The sequence below is a fragment of the Psammomys obesus genome, unplaced genomic scaffold, assembly GCF_907164565.1.
Source record: "Psammomys obesus unplaced genomic scaffold, mPsaObe1.curated_primary_1811, whole genome shotgun sequence".
Lineage (NCBI taxonomy): Eukaryota > Metazoa > Chordata > Mammalia > Rodentia > Muridae > Psammomys > Psammomys obesus.
In genome coordinates, this window is record NW_026596117.1 from 5,401,693 (window position 1) to 5,415,097 (window position 13,405).

General features: G+C 38.5%; 1 protein-coding gene across 1 annotated transcript in view; it reads right to left on the bottom strand.

Moving 5' to 3' along the window:
• The window catches only part of Adgrl3 (adhesion G protein-coupled receptor L3), a 736,167-nt gene that overhangs the window by 162,596 nt on the left and 560,166 nt on the right, over positions 1-13,405 (bottom strand). The window lies entirely within an intron of this gene.

Consider the following 13,405-nt stretch of genomic DNA (forward strand, 5'->3'; position numbering starts at 1 on the left):
GCGGGGGGCAGCTGACTGCCTGAGCTTCCAAAGCGCAGAGCGATTTTTCTTTTGTCTTGTTTAATTTTGTTATTTAACAAGTACGTTTAGGGTTGAGCGATGTGGCACTATGTTTAATTCTTAAAATAAGAGTATGACAGATATGCGAAAATAACTTTTCTTCCAAGAGGGCCTGAGAGCATTCTCAGGAGACTTGTGTTTTAGGAAGTAATAGGTACCTCCCCTGAAGACTGTATGAGGACTTCCTTAATTCAGAGATGACAGAAGGACTGGAGGCTCTGGGAGAGCCCAGCCTTGCTAATGCTTATGCAATGAGCAGGAAGAAGAACATGTTGGGAGACACCCCTGACCACGGCTGAATTTCTCTCATCACTAGGTACACAGAAGACTCATCTGCCATCATGACTGCAGCCTACCCTGAGGAAGCTCGCTAACACAGCGGTTGTGCAAACTACGTGACCCAGCAGAACTGAGTTGGCATGTGCCCCATGCCACCAGCTACTCCATTTATGATAGTGAATAATTAGCATTTATTCTCTTCTCTTCCTCAGTAGTTGGTTTGATGCTTCCCTTTCATAGAGAGAAGGTAATCATGGGAACTTAAAATGATAGCCCAAGAGTCCACAGACAAAGCACAGAAGAGGAACTAGCAAAAGGAACTAGCTACAGCTCCACTGTGAGAGTGAAAAGAAGGTAGCACAAGCCTCAAGGTCTGGGAGAATGCTGGCTGTTCTGGTGTGCAAAATGTTTGGGACGTGTGTTTGCTTTTCTTAAAAGCGGTGTAAAATGAGGTGCCTAGGGAGTGTCGAAAGAGAATATGGAACCAATCGTATTTTGGGAGAAGCCTGAAGATTTGCTTTCACAGCAGTCACAGGTGGGTGCTCTTTCCAAGGCTTATACCAAACTGCCATAATAGTGTTGTATATTTCCTCCTGACCGTTCCACAGCAGACGCTGATCTCTACTCATCCCACGAGGAGTTTGGAAGCTGGGCATTCTCAGAGCTTACAACTCAGCCTTCTCTGCTCTTCCCGACCTCTCCTCTCCCTCCATCCTCATGCTTAATTACCTAGGAGCCAGAAGTACTCCACCAAAAAAACAAAAGGAGAAATACCAGAGCGAGCAATTGTGAGGAGAGGTCTACAGCATGTGTTTCCTGTTTGTCATGGCTTGTATCTACAAGACCAAAGCGAAAGGGATATTTTGGAAAATTTTAGCTTTAAGTGAAACCTAAATTATTTTTACTATCAAATAGCTATTTTTTTCATTGAATTTCAAATAATGGAACATTTTTAGGATGCAGCGTGATGTTTGTAGGGTGCACACTACGGCTAGAAGGGAAGAGGTGTGGTTAGAATGAAGTTGCTGCATGCGTAGACTCCAGGGTCTTTGTTAGTTCCTGTTTAGGGTTATGATGTAATGAATCATTCCAGAACATCTAGTGTTGAACAGCAGCCTTTCAAATAGCCTGTCTATTTTAGAAAGCCTGTCTGGGTTACAGCCCCCAGGACTCAAGTTCGTAGAAAGATGAAAAGCATAATAATTTTTTTAAAAACTATAGAAACTTAAAGTGTTTTATTTTAATGAGGTTTTGAGTAAATGTAGGGAAAGGATAGATTTCTGCTAACAGACATAGTTATTAAACACTAAACCTATACAAAACAGTTCTTTTGTCTGGAGAAATTTACCAAATATTTATTTGTTCTGAAGTCCAAAATATTATCTCACATTTTAAGTGACTCCTAATCAGTGGCAGAACAGTGATATAATATACTTAGCAGATTATAGACATTTACAAATAACTACAGGCTCCTAATATTTATCCTAACGTGCTAGAAAGCACCAGCTTATTCATCGTTACTTGGGTATTTGGCACATTTGGGGTAAAAGCAATAGACACGTTAGAATTACTAAGCAAAGATGCGCAACTGCTCAAACCTCACATTCTAAGCTTTTCTCCATTGCATTTTAGCCGCACAGCTTCATAGTGTCACCACTTTCCCCAATCTCTTTCTTTCATGCTCCTTTGGAGCTGTTTTCAGAGAGCTCCCTTGGTTCAGCAAAAGTGATGTTTGCTTTTTTCCTGGGTCAGTTCAGCAGCAGATTCAAAGAGATCTTGCTTGACAATTCCATTACTTGCTCCAGTTTCTGATGGTGACCTTAGCTTTATTTGTGGCCCCAGCAGTATAACAGCATTCTAACCACAAATAAAGGGAATTATAGATCAAATTCTGACCTTATTGAAGCTAACATTACTATAGGTCCTGCATGTGTTTGGAGCAGGAAGCAACTGCCCAAATAACATCCAAAGTGTTCTTTTCTTCTGGGTTCCACTTAGTGTAGGGATCTGATACTCTCCAGCTTTGAAATACTCAGACTCAAACACAAACCAGGAAAGAGTCTGAGGATTTTTAAAGAGAGAAACTCAGTCTTTAACTTTTCTGTTCTGATATGAAGCTAGAATTCAATTAGGGAACTGTATTGACTTAGGGAAGTTACTTTTATAAAAGATGACTGTTTCAGGACGTTATAAGTGATAACCAAATCAAGTCAATCATTAATGAGCAAGTTTATCTGAAAAGACTATCTAAAGATTACCACCTTTTAAAAGTAAATTTTTAGCTGGAAGGCAGTGGTACATGCCTTTAATCACAATGATCTAGAGGCAGAGGTAGATGGATCTCTAGGAGTTTAAGGTCAGCATGGTCAAGAGAGAGATTCCAGGACAGACTGGACTATACAGAGAAACACTGTCCATGAAAAAAAAAAGTAAACAAAAGAGGTAAAGTTTTTCATCAGTTGCTGAATTTCTAAGAATAAGCTATATGGTGCAGTTCCGATCAAATACCCTATGTTATTTTCAAATTTTTCTTTCCAGTTCAGTTTATTGGAGTCAAGGCTTCATGGGTGCTAGGTAAACAGCCCTCTGCTGAGCTGTGTCCCCCAAGAACATTTTCCGGACTCTGATGGCATGCTCTCTAAGTATTATAGACTGCCTTTCTTTTACTCTCTGACTAAACTAGATAATCCAGAAGAATCAGTGCTGACCAATCACCACAGGGGAAATCACAGCGCAGGATTTCATTCCAAACAACTGTTTGAGCATAATTACAATATCTTAAAAAATATATATACAGCCATTTTAAAAACTATGTCAGAGAAAAATTGATGTTTATGAAGAGATGCTTGCATGATTCCAATCTCTTCAAACTGTGCCCTCATGTTGGCAGCAACTTTTGTGCCTTTTCCTGCCAGAAATAAATTACTGCCCTGAAGTGACAAGATACCTAAATTCCTCTTACAACTAACAGCAAGAGTTTTGTTAAATAATGTCTAAGAAGAATTTTTCTTTCTTTCTTTTTTTTTTTTTGACTGTATTTAACGTCTGTGTTTATAGTACTTCTAAAATACCCACTCTACCCCTTTTCACAGTTCAGTAAAACTGAAGGATTGTCATTACTAAGAATGAAAGATGTGCAGGCACAGCAGAGGAAGAACATCTTCTTGTCAGTAGTCTATGGCTTCATACCAGTGAGTTCAGACGCTCATGCATATCTCAGAGGCTCAGAGTAGAAACAGGCCCCCATGGTCACACTGTTGGGCTGCTGAGCTGGTTTCTGAAATCTGAGATCTGTTTATTACATTGGTGACGTGCCTAAAAAGGTGAATTTAATTTGATTAAAAAACGAGGCCCTCCTCCAAAAAACCACGGAGAACGAATAAAACCCCAAAACTAAAACATTTAGCTTGGCTTCACACGTAGGACTGGAGATCAATGAAGTAGCAACGGTGTTGAATAATACTGCGCAAACTTTGGCAAACTTCAAAATCACTTGTTGACTCTAAAGGCAGCAGTCTGAGTGGAACTCTTGAATTTGCCGTTCTAATAAGTTCCCCAGAGGAGGTCAATGCTGTGGGTCCAGGGAACAGCGTAAGCTGCAGTGCTTCCAATAGAGAGCAATATCACCAGTCTGTGGGGACAGGCTGCAGAGACACCTAATACCAAGGTGGTGGTACTGGTTATATACAGTACCAGGGAACACATATGGGTGAAGAACCTTAGGTGTTTTTTCTATCCACCACATGATCTTTCAACATTCTATCACAGTCTCTTCTCTTTACCTGCATTTCACAATAATAACGAATAACTATAGATCAAAAGTGGATAGGAGATTGCAGACACAGCTCAGTGGTAACACACATGCGCTTAGCATTGCAAGGCCACGGAGTCAATCAACAGCACCCTCCTGTATAAACCAAAGCGGATCAGGGCAGCCGATGTGAGCCGATGCCTGTGTTTTTCCTGACTTAGACTCTAGCTAACCTTTGTAAGCTCTGCGTCATCATTTCCATCTGGGCTGCAGGCTGAATTTTGAGCGACACTAATTTCCTCCAGGGGCTACTCTGAAAGTGATCCGGCCACTGCAAAAGATAGCCTATTTTGCTGGTTCTCTTCCCTTCTTTTTCAGTAGCAAAACTGAAGCCCCATGACACAGTGACCCACAACCTCAGGGGACTAAGAAGTTTCATCACCCTGTTTTGCTAGTTCCCTGAATCAGAAGGAGTCAAGTTCTCTTCTTAATTTCTGGAAACCCCTGGTGACTGTCTTGTGTGGCTTTGCCTATGCAATGGGAACAATTACTGTCCTTGGCTTTGGCTGGCAAACTCCCCTTTCAGGATGTAGAATGTGTGAAACGTGTTGAGGTACATTGGTCTCACAGGGAAGAGTCATGTACATGGAACAGTTTCCACAACTTCCAGCTGCTTCTGTCTTGTTCATTGATACCTCATCTTCAAATTGCTGCTAAGTCATAGACATGAGAGAGCAACAGCCCACCAACCTCACCACACTCAGGGTAAAACGCTGATGTAGAATTGAAAAGGTCCAGCAGAGTGATAGTTATGTTCGTTAACCCGAGGCAGTTACACCTGCTGACTAATCAGAAGCCTGTGCAGTACCAAAGGTAACATGGTTGTTTCTGTTCTGAATAGTTAGTACATCTCAGTTGAATTTTATCTTTCCTTCCATGGGCTCCTCCGTTTAGCTAACGGCAGCCCTCTAATCTAATCTTGCATGGTTGACTGAGTGTGAAACAAATAAACAAATACTTACCAGGCGTTAGTCTAAGTGAGCTGTGTTGCTTAGTTTAGTCTTCACAAGATCTGTGACAGCAATGCCACCAATTTCCCACATGCCCAATTCACTTTATTTACACAAGTTCTCTACTAGTGAGCTATACCCCTAGGCCTCCAGCTTCACCTCACATAAGCAATAGATCCTAATTCAAATACACAATCATTCTAAAGTCTTGGCTTTTGACAATTATGATATACAGTTGTCCCTCGAGTTTCCATAGGGGATTGGCTCCAGGATTTCCTAAAGATACCATAATTTGTAGATGCTCAAGCCCCTTGGATAAAATTGTATATTTTTTTGTGTTGCTAGGCCATAGCTTCCTGTATACTTTAAATTGTAGTTACCTCACAAAACCCAATACAATAGGAATCCTATGTTCATAATTGTTATGCTGTCCTGAACCCTCACTCAACTAGAAGCAGATTTTAATATTTCATATGTACAAATATTTCAAACTGACCCCAAATGACAAGTGAATTAACACAATAGTATTTGGCATCACAACTCAGGAAAACTCAGGGATTAGCACAAAGTTTCTATCCTGGCTCCATCACTTTCTATTGCTGGCTAAATGACTTCATAGTTATTGAGACTGTTTTCTTATTTGTGATAGAAGCATGATGAGGATAATAATGATCATGACTATCTCAAAATGTTACGATGATCACTAAATGAAAAGATATAAATTACCCAGAAAAGTAATTGCCAAATGACAGGCACCCTTGTGGCAGCAATTAATAACATGGAGTTCTGGTGGATGACTGCTCAGGAATGGGGCATGTCAGTGATAGTGCTCAGCTGAAGCACTCAAGGAAAGTACCACAGATGGAGCAGTGGACGAGAGGATTTGTATGATGCTGGCAACAACAGAGTAGCCCAGATATTGGCATGAACACAGCATGCTGATGCCAACATCATAAAAGTCTTCCACTCCACCCAGATCCAGAGAGATAAAAGGATTAGCTGGCAGCTGTTGCTATCCTATCTCTGCCTGGAGGCAAATTTTTTCATTTTCCAATCAGCAATGCAAATAATTTCACATTTCATTCCAACCATCATAATTCAATTGTGGACAATGCTAGTAAGCAAAAGGCTTAGGGTTACCTCTGCTCTGCTAAGAAGAAATATTAGAAGAAGAATGAATGGGTCAGAATATACTGTCCATGAATGAATCAAACAGTATACACATAACACGATTGTGTTTCTTAATAAGATGCATGAAAGAACCAGAGAACTTTCAGGATACCCAGGTAGTCAATATCTACCAAATAATATCTCTCCATAGGAAATTCTTGAGTGTGCTTGTAGCTAGGAGCATTGTCCCCAAACAATAATAAAGGTATGAGCCTTTATTTATGTTCTTTTCTCAGTTAAGGAATTTCTACTTTGAAAAATATTCATGAGGTTATAATATTTTGCTATCTTATTAACCTAAAAGTCATTAAGAGTGTACATGTATGACTCTGTAAAACATCAAAAAAAGGGCAATGTCATTGATTCCTTAAAAGTAGACAACTGGGGTTTCAGCTGCCTCTCTAACAGTGGGTTTAATGGCTGCTTGGTGCTCTTCCTTTCAGGAGGAATAATGTTGTCTTAACACTGGATGTCATAGAAGGTAATCATTGTTGTACATTCATAATCAGTTATTTCCAAGCCTACAGAGCTGAGCTACAATTCCATTCTAGTGGGCTTTTTAACACCATGACACTTGAATTTCTTATATTTGCTCCTTAAAAGTGTGAGCACATTTGTGTGTCTGTGTGATATTTTTCAAGTACTCTAAATGATACAGGGTTATTCATCAAAATAAGACATTTCTTCTACTAATTCATCTTTCTTAAATTCCAACATTCCCTTCACCATATCCTAACCATACTCCTTTATCCATCTATCCAGAGTTGTGGTTGTTTCAAAGGCCATCATTTTTAACATCTACATGCGCACTGTTAAAAATATTGCTCTTTGCAGGCTAGATCTCTTACTATTTAAAGGTGAGGAATTAAGAATCTTAAACTAGATTGATTTCCAAAGTAGTTGCTCTCCCAAGTCTGCACTCCCACCAACAATGAAGGAGGGTTCCCCTTTCTTCACATCTAAATCTAAACTGTCATTTGCTTCTGGACAACTTAGAGGTATAAATTTTTTTCATTTTGTAATAATTGGAAAACTAGACGATTGTTCTAGTTTGGATTTTATGTCTGTGATAAACACAATGACAAAAAGTTATTTTAGAGGGGAAAGAGTTTATGCCATCTTTGTGGTTTACAGTCTATTATGAAGAAAAGTCAGGGCAGGAAGTTAAGGCAAGAGGAACCTGGAGGCAGGAAGTGAACGAAGCAGAGAGCTGTGGGAGTATGTAGCTTTGGTCAGTTTGCTTTCTTAAGTACCAAGGACTCCTGGTCCAAGGAAGACGTCACCCATAATGGGCTGGGACTTTCCACATCAATCATCAATCAAGAAAAGGTCCAAAAGACTTGCCTCCATGCCAGTTTGAGGGACATGATTCCTCAAATTAAGCTCCTTCTTCCCTTATGACTCCAGGTTGTATCAAGTTGAGAAAAACAAAACAAAACATAAACAACACAAGCATGGTGAGACATGCCTACACTCCTAGATAGGAAGATTAGGAGTTCAACTCTAGACTCAGCTACATACAAAATTCTGTCAAGCCTGGGCAACGCTGAACTTTCTCTCAGACGAACAGAGAACAACTGGAAGAAAACAAATAAGAAAATGATACTTCCTGACATGTAAAAAATACAAAAAATTCAAATTGTAGTGTTCACAAAGTTATATTGAGGGATAGTCTTGCTTGTTTTTTTTTTTTCACATATTTCTCTTTACTGCTTTGAAGCAAAAACCAGAACGAAGGATGGTAGAGACCCTAGCCTGTAAAGCATGAAATATTTACTATGCAGTCTTGTATAGTAAAGGATTGCCAACTCCTATCCCACATCCTCTTATTTACTGCCACTTGGGTACCCTTTACTCCTGGGTCCTACAGGCATCTGAGATCAACTTGCTAAAGCCAATTTTTTTTTCTTTATATAAGCTAATTTTGGCTCTTAATTGTGAGAAGCTAACTATAACCTTTTCTGTGCTCTTAATACCTGCCAAGGTTCAAGGTTAGTTATATGGACAACTGAAAGAGTCACACAGTACATTTCTCAGTCACAGTGTATTTCCCAGATGCTTACAATCTAGTACTCCGCCAAAGCTTTTCAATGCTTTCTGCTGAAACACTTTTAGGTATGGAAGCATTCTTAGATGCTGTTTGATCACAGTGGAGGATTCTACCAGTGTTTCGTTGGTAGGAATTTAAAGAATCATATTCTTTCTAATATGATTATTTAGGTGCACATAGTTTTTAGTTTTACCTTGGCTTCAACTTTAACGGGAAGGTATTATCCAGGCAACTCTCTGAGTGTCTTTCATTATTACTTTTGCAGTTCTTTCAATGAATATGAAAGGAGCACATTGGCATACAAACGGTCTTCTACCAATAAAGAAGCAATAAATTCTAAGATGCCGTCTTAGTTGGGATAAAACAACATGAACAATAGCAACTTGGGGAGGGCAGGATTCATTTCTTCTTACAGGAGTCTACCAGTCTAGGGAATTCAGAGCAGGAACACAAGTCAGGAACCCGAAGGCAAGAGCCAACACAGACGCCATGGATACGTGCCATTTATTAGCTTGCTCCCCATGACTTGCATAGCCTACTTTCTTATACAACTCAGGACCACTTTCCCAGTGGTGGTACTATCCACAATGGACTGAGCGCTCTCACATCAATTTTCCTAATGAAAAAAAAGTGTCCCACTGGTTTGTCTACAGGTCAAGCTTATGGAGGCAATTTTTTTTTTCAGTTGATAATCCCTCTTCCTCAATGACTCTAGCTTATGTCAATTTAACATAAAACGTGCCAACACAGATGTTTTTGACTTATATATATGCAAAGAATGAGGATTTCTTAGGCCATAAATTATATTACATCTGTGTACTCCTCATTTATATTGTCAACTTGATAAAAACTCAAGTCACCTGGGAAGACAGAATCTCAGTTGAATAATTGCTTCTATCAGGCTCTCCCATGGGCATGTCTAGGGGGAATTGTGTTGGCAAGCGATTGATATGGGAGGGCCTAGCTTTCTGTGTACATCACATGGTATGTAGCTTGAGGCTTTATAAGAGAACTAGCGGAGTGAGCCAGAGGGAGAGCAGTATTCCTCAATGGTTTCTGCTTCAGTTTTAGCTTGAGTTTCTGCCCTGACTTCCCTCAATGATTGACTGTGACCCCAAAGTATAAGCCAAATAAACCTTTTCCTCCTCAAGTTGCTTTTGGTCATGGTGCTTTATCACAACATCAGGAAACTCAACAGCAACAGTCTAGGAATGATCATGGCTATACATCTATATTGATGACTACTAAAAAGAGAAAGACATACCTTGAAGTGATAGATTTCCACAGTACAGAATACAGAAAAGCAGCTATGAGTGAGAACATTCATGCTCTGGAATCACTGTGATTTCTACACCTGGATCTCCCTTTTTGAGCTTTACAGATTTAACTATTCCTTTTGGATTTTGAATGGGAAACATGGAACATAAGGACAAATCTCAAATACTGAGAATCATATGAAAACATCAACTTAAGGAATGCAAACCATGTACTGTATGAGAAACTGTTTCAGCAGGTGGTCTTCAGGTAGCATTGCAGGCAAGAGGTTGAGGACACATACTTGCTTTTTAAGATGCTCTTCGATGCAATTTAATAATAGTAATACTTTCTGGTGGAAAATGCACCTTTTCCCTAGTAATTTTAGGCATTTTGCTTTTGTTTTTGCAATCCAAAATGAGAAGGGCTAGAACATAAAGTAAATGGCCAATGATGGGAAATAACACAGCAAAAGCTAACTGATGCTTTGGGAGAGGAAGTACTGAAGAACACTCACTCTCACATAAACTACTATGTACTAAAAAATACAGTTGATCATTTTCCTGGCTTGTGGTACAGAGTTCATAAAATCCCCAGGATTTTGGAGAGCTAAGAGGTGTCCTTTGCTCTTCATCAGTCTCTCTTAGGTATAGCTGAGTTTGTGCTAACACGGTAACTCTGGATTGACAGCATCCCTAATAGTTTCAGGACACAGTCTGACTACCTAAAAACCTACACAAAGGAAGAGAAGATAGAAATGTTTAATTGTACTTCTGGAATAGATTGAGGCAAGTTGGATATTTGGTAAAAGCTTCTGTTGAACAGGAGAGCTTCCCTATGGCTAGGCACTTTGTGAAGGTCAAGGCTAGTGGCCACAAAGTAGCCTTGGAAGTGCTGTGTGCTCTTCAGAATTGAATGGTGCCCTAAGCTCCTTGACTATCTTTCCAGAGCTCTATAAGTCATTTTATCAAATTATTACAGTGGGGTGGGGCTGTGGGGCCCTCAATTTTGTACTGTATTGGCAGAAATCTAGGACTCATCTAGTTAATTTTTGGTGTCTAAAGAGAAAATAGTCTTGTGGAAAAAAGACATTAACTTGGAGTTTACGTGAGGTGTGTCAATTAGTGTCAGAATTATGAGTGGAAAATTGTTTGTTGCCAAGAAGACTACATAGTTGGTTTAACAGCAGTGTTAGAAAAACATCCCACACACAAACAATATGGAAATACAATGTAAATCACTATGAATACATGTCAAGGACATGCTTAGTTACTAAAAAGTTCTTAATTCCAAGGCTTTTTTTTTTTTTTTACTGTCTTCAGTGCAGAAGGAAAAACAAACGAAAGCAATGTGAAAACGAAAAGATTGCTTGTTTCTTGAAATTGCAATTAGACAATTATATTTATCCTTTAAAGATAATATTAAAACACCACTGCATTTTAAATGCATAATTAATTGCTTAAAATGGGGGGGGAGATAGAAAAAAAAAAGAGAAATAGGAAACTCAGAGAGGAACATAAAGAATTCATGTTTTACAGAAATTAAATTAAAAACACACAACTTTAAGGTATATATTGTTGTCAATGAGACGAGAAGTAGCATAGTTGCAATGCCACAAAAGTCTACATTCGATGTTGAAGGATAAGATACTTTTTTCTTAGAAATTCTTTGACTATGTGAAAAGAGGCCTTCTAGGGTGAATATAAAAGCAGTTAAGAGTCACTCAGAATATCAAGAAAGACAGAAGGGACCTGTGTAACACAGGGACACACAAATGTCAGGGATAGACAGTCATTTATCATCCAATATTTTATAGAAACTGATAATATTCTTTACTCTATATTTGTGTCCTTTATTCTTCACAGATCAAGGCGCCAAAGTATCTTTTCTTTTAATGAAACAGTGTCATTAATAGGCTTTTATAAAATTATAAATTTAATGATCATATTAAATTTTGTAATAAATATGATTGGATTTGGCCTTTGCAACAATGACAACAGGGAAAGTTGGTGTCAATCAAAACATAAAATAAAGCACCTACCCAGAACCCATAAAACCATTTCATGTTAATTCATGAACCAGGAAAACAATAAATAAGCAAACAACTTGAAAAATGCGCAAAAACAAGGTTGCCAAGGATGTGTGTCTTTACCCTTGTCTATGCAATTGGGAAGTTTTGCTTGTGCTAAAGTACCTTTTGGGGCATGCGATTTTAGTTGCCATTATAGCCTTAGGGCAAGCCTAACAAGGTCAGCACATTAGGTCACTAGCATTGGAGACCAGAGCTGGATAAATAATACAAAGCAAGAAGAACCTAGTGTCATAAGCCTGTAACCTCAGCATTCTGTAGGCTGCAGCTAAATGCCTGCCGACAGCTGCAGGAAAACCTGGGCTACAGAGCAAGTCTATGCCTAAACAACAACAACAACAAAATATCAAGCATTACCCATTGATGTGTCTAATTTGTTTTCTGGAATAAATAACAAGAACAGTTGAATTAATTATCTTATGAATTAATTTCAGTTGCATTAAGCATCATGTCATTCTCGTGAGAGAAATTAATTCATTAGTTAATAGATAGCGTAGCTAAAGTGTACAGTACATGCTAGTTCAGACTATTTTAGATCTTTTTTTGCCTGTTTTAGATCTTTTAGCAACTACATGAAACATTATAAAATAGGCAATAAATGTACAGAATTTTAAGTTGATGTATTTCCGTCAATTCAGTAGTTAATTTTGATCAAGTTTCGGTTGTTGTAAAATGGAGGAAATCATGCCTGTGAAATGAAATTATAAGGATATAGGAGTACAGTAATTAAAAACATTCATATGATATTAGTGAATATGTATGTGATAATCACATACATTGAATCATTGAAGCAGTATCAGTAAGAATAGTGCTAGGGGTAGGCTCAGAGGAATAAATAGGACATGATTATCTAATTTTTATGAGATGCTTGCTCACAGTGCAAATTATTTCTCCTCTTAAACACTGGGGGGGGGGAAGCCAAAGCAGCAGAACCTCTAAATTACATCTCTGGGGTTATGCATCTATAATAAGTCCTGTCATGTTAAATTGTGACAAGATTTACAGATGTCATATGAAAGCCTTTAATGCATATTAGATTACCTATATACTATCTATGTATATTTTAAGTTCGTAAAAGCTATTAATTCTTGAGGCAATCAGAAAAGGTCCTATTACATCTTGTCTGTGAGAGTCCAGATTAAAATTTTAAGTTAGGCGAACTTCTGAAGGGAAGATATCCATGCTACCATCTCTTTCTTCTTTATAAATAGCTGGCAATCTCAAAATGGGACTAACACATGTTCAAAAAAAAAAAAGACATTTCAACCTTATTAACATATTTAACTGGGGCGGGAGCTGTAGCTTACTTCATAGAGTGCTCTTCTAGAATTAAGGGAAGTCCTGGCTTAGGTCCCAGGACTCCATGAAAGTGTGTGTGGTCACACACACCCAGCACTTGGAGGTAGAGGCAGGAAGTTCAAGGTAATTTTCGAGTACATATTGAACTGATGATCAGCGTAGGCTACAGGAGACCCTATCTCGATACATTCACTCATATTCTTATATGTTCACAAGACACACATGGACACACATATATATGAGTTCAAAATTCTTTCATGGACAAAAGCTGCAGTGTAATTTTTAGTTGTTTTGAGAATTGATATTTTTCCAAATTTAATTTTATATATTCTAACTGCATACAATAAACCAACTAAATTGATACAGTCCAAGAACTGGTTTTTGCCTACTAATCAAATGCACTAATGCAATGTTAATGCCAAACAAGCAAAGTTTAAGAAAAA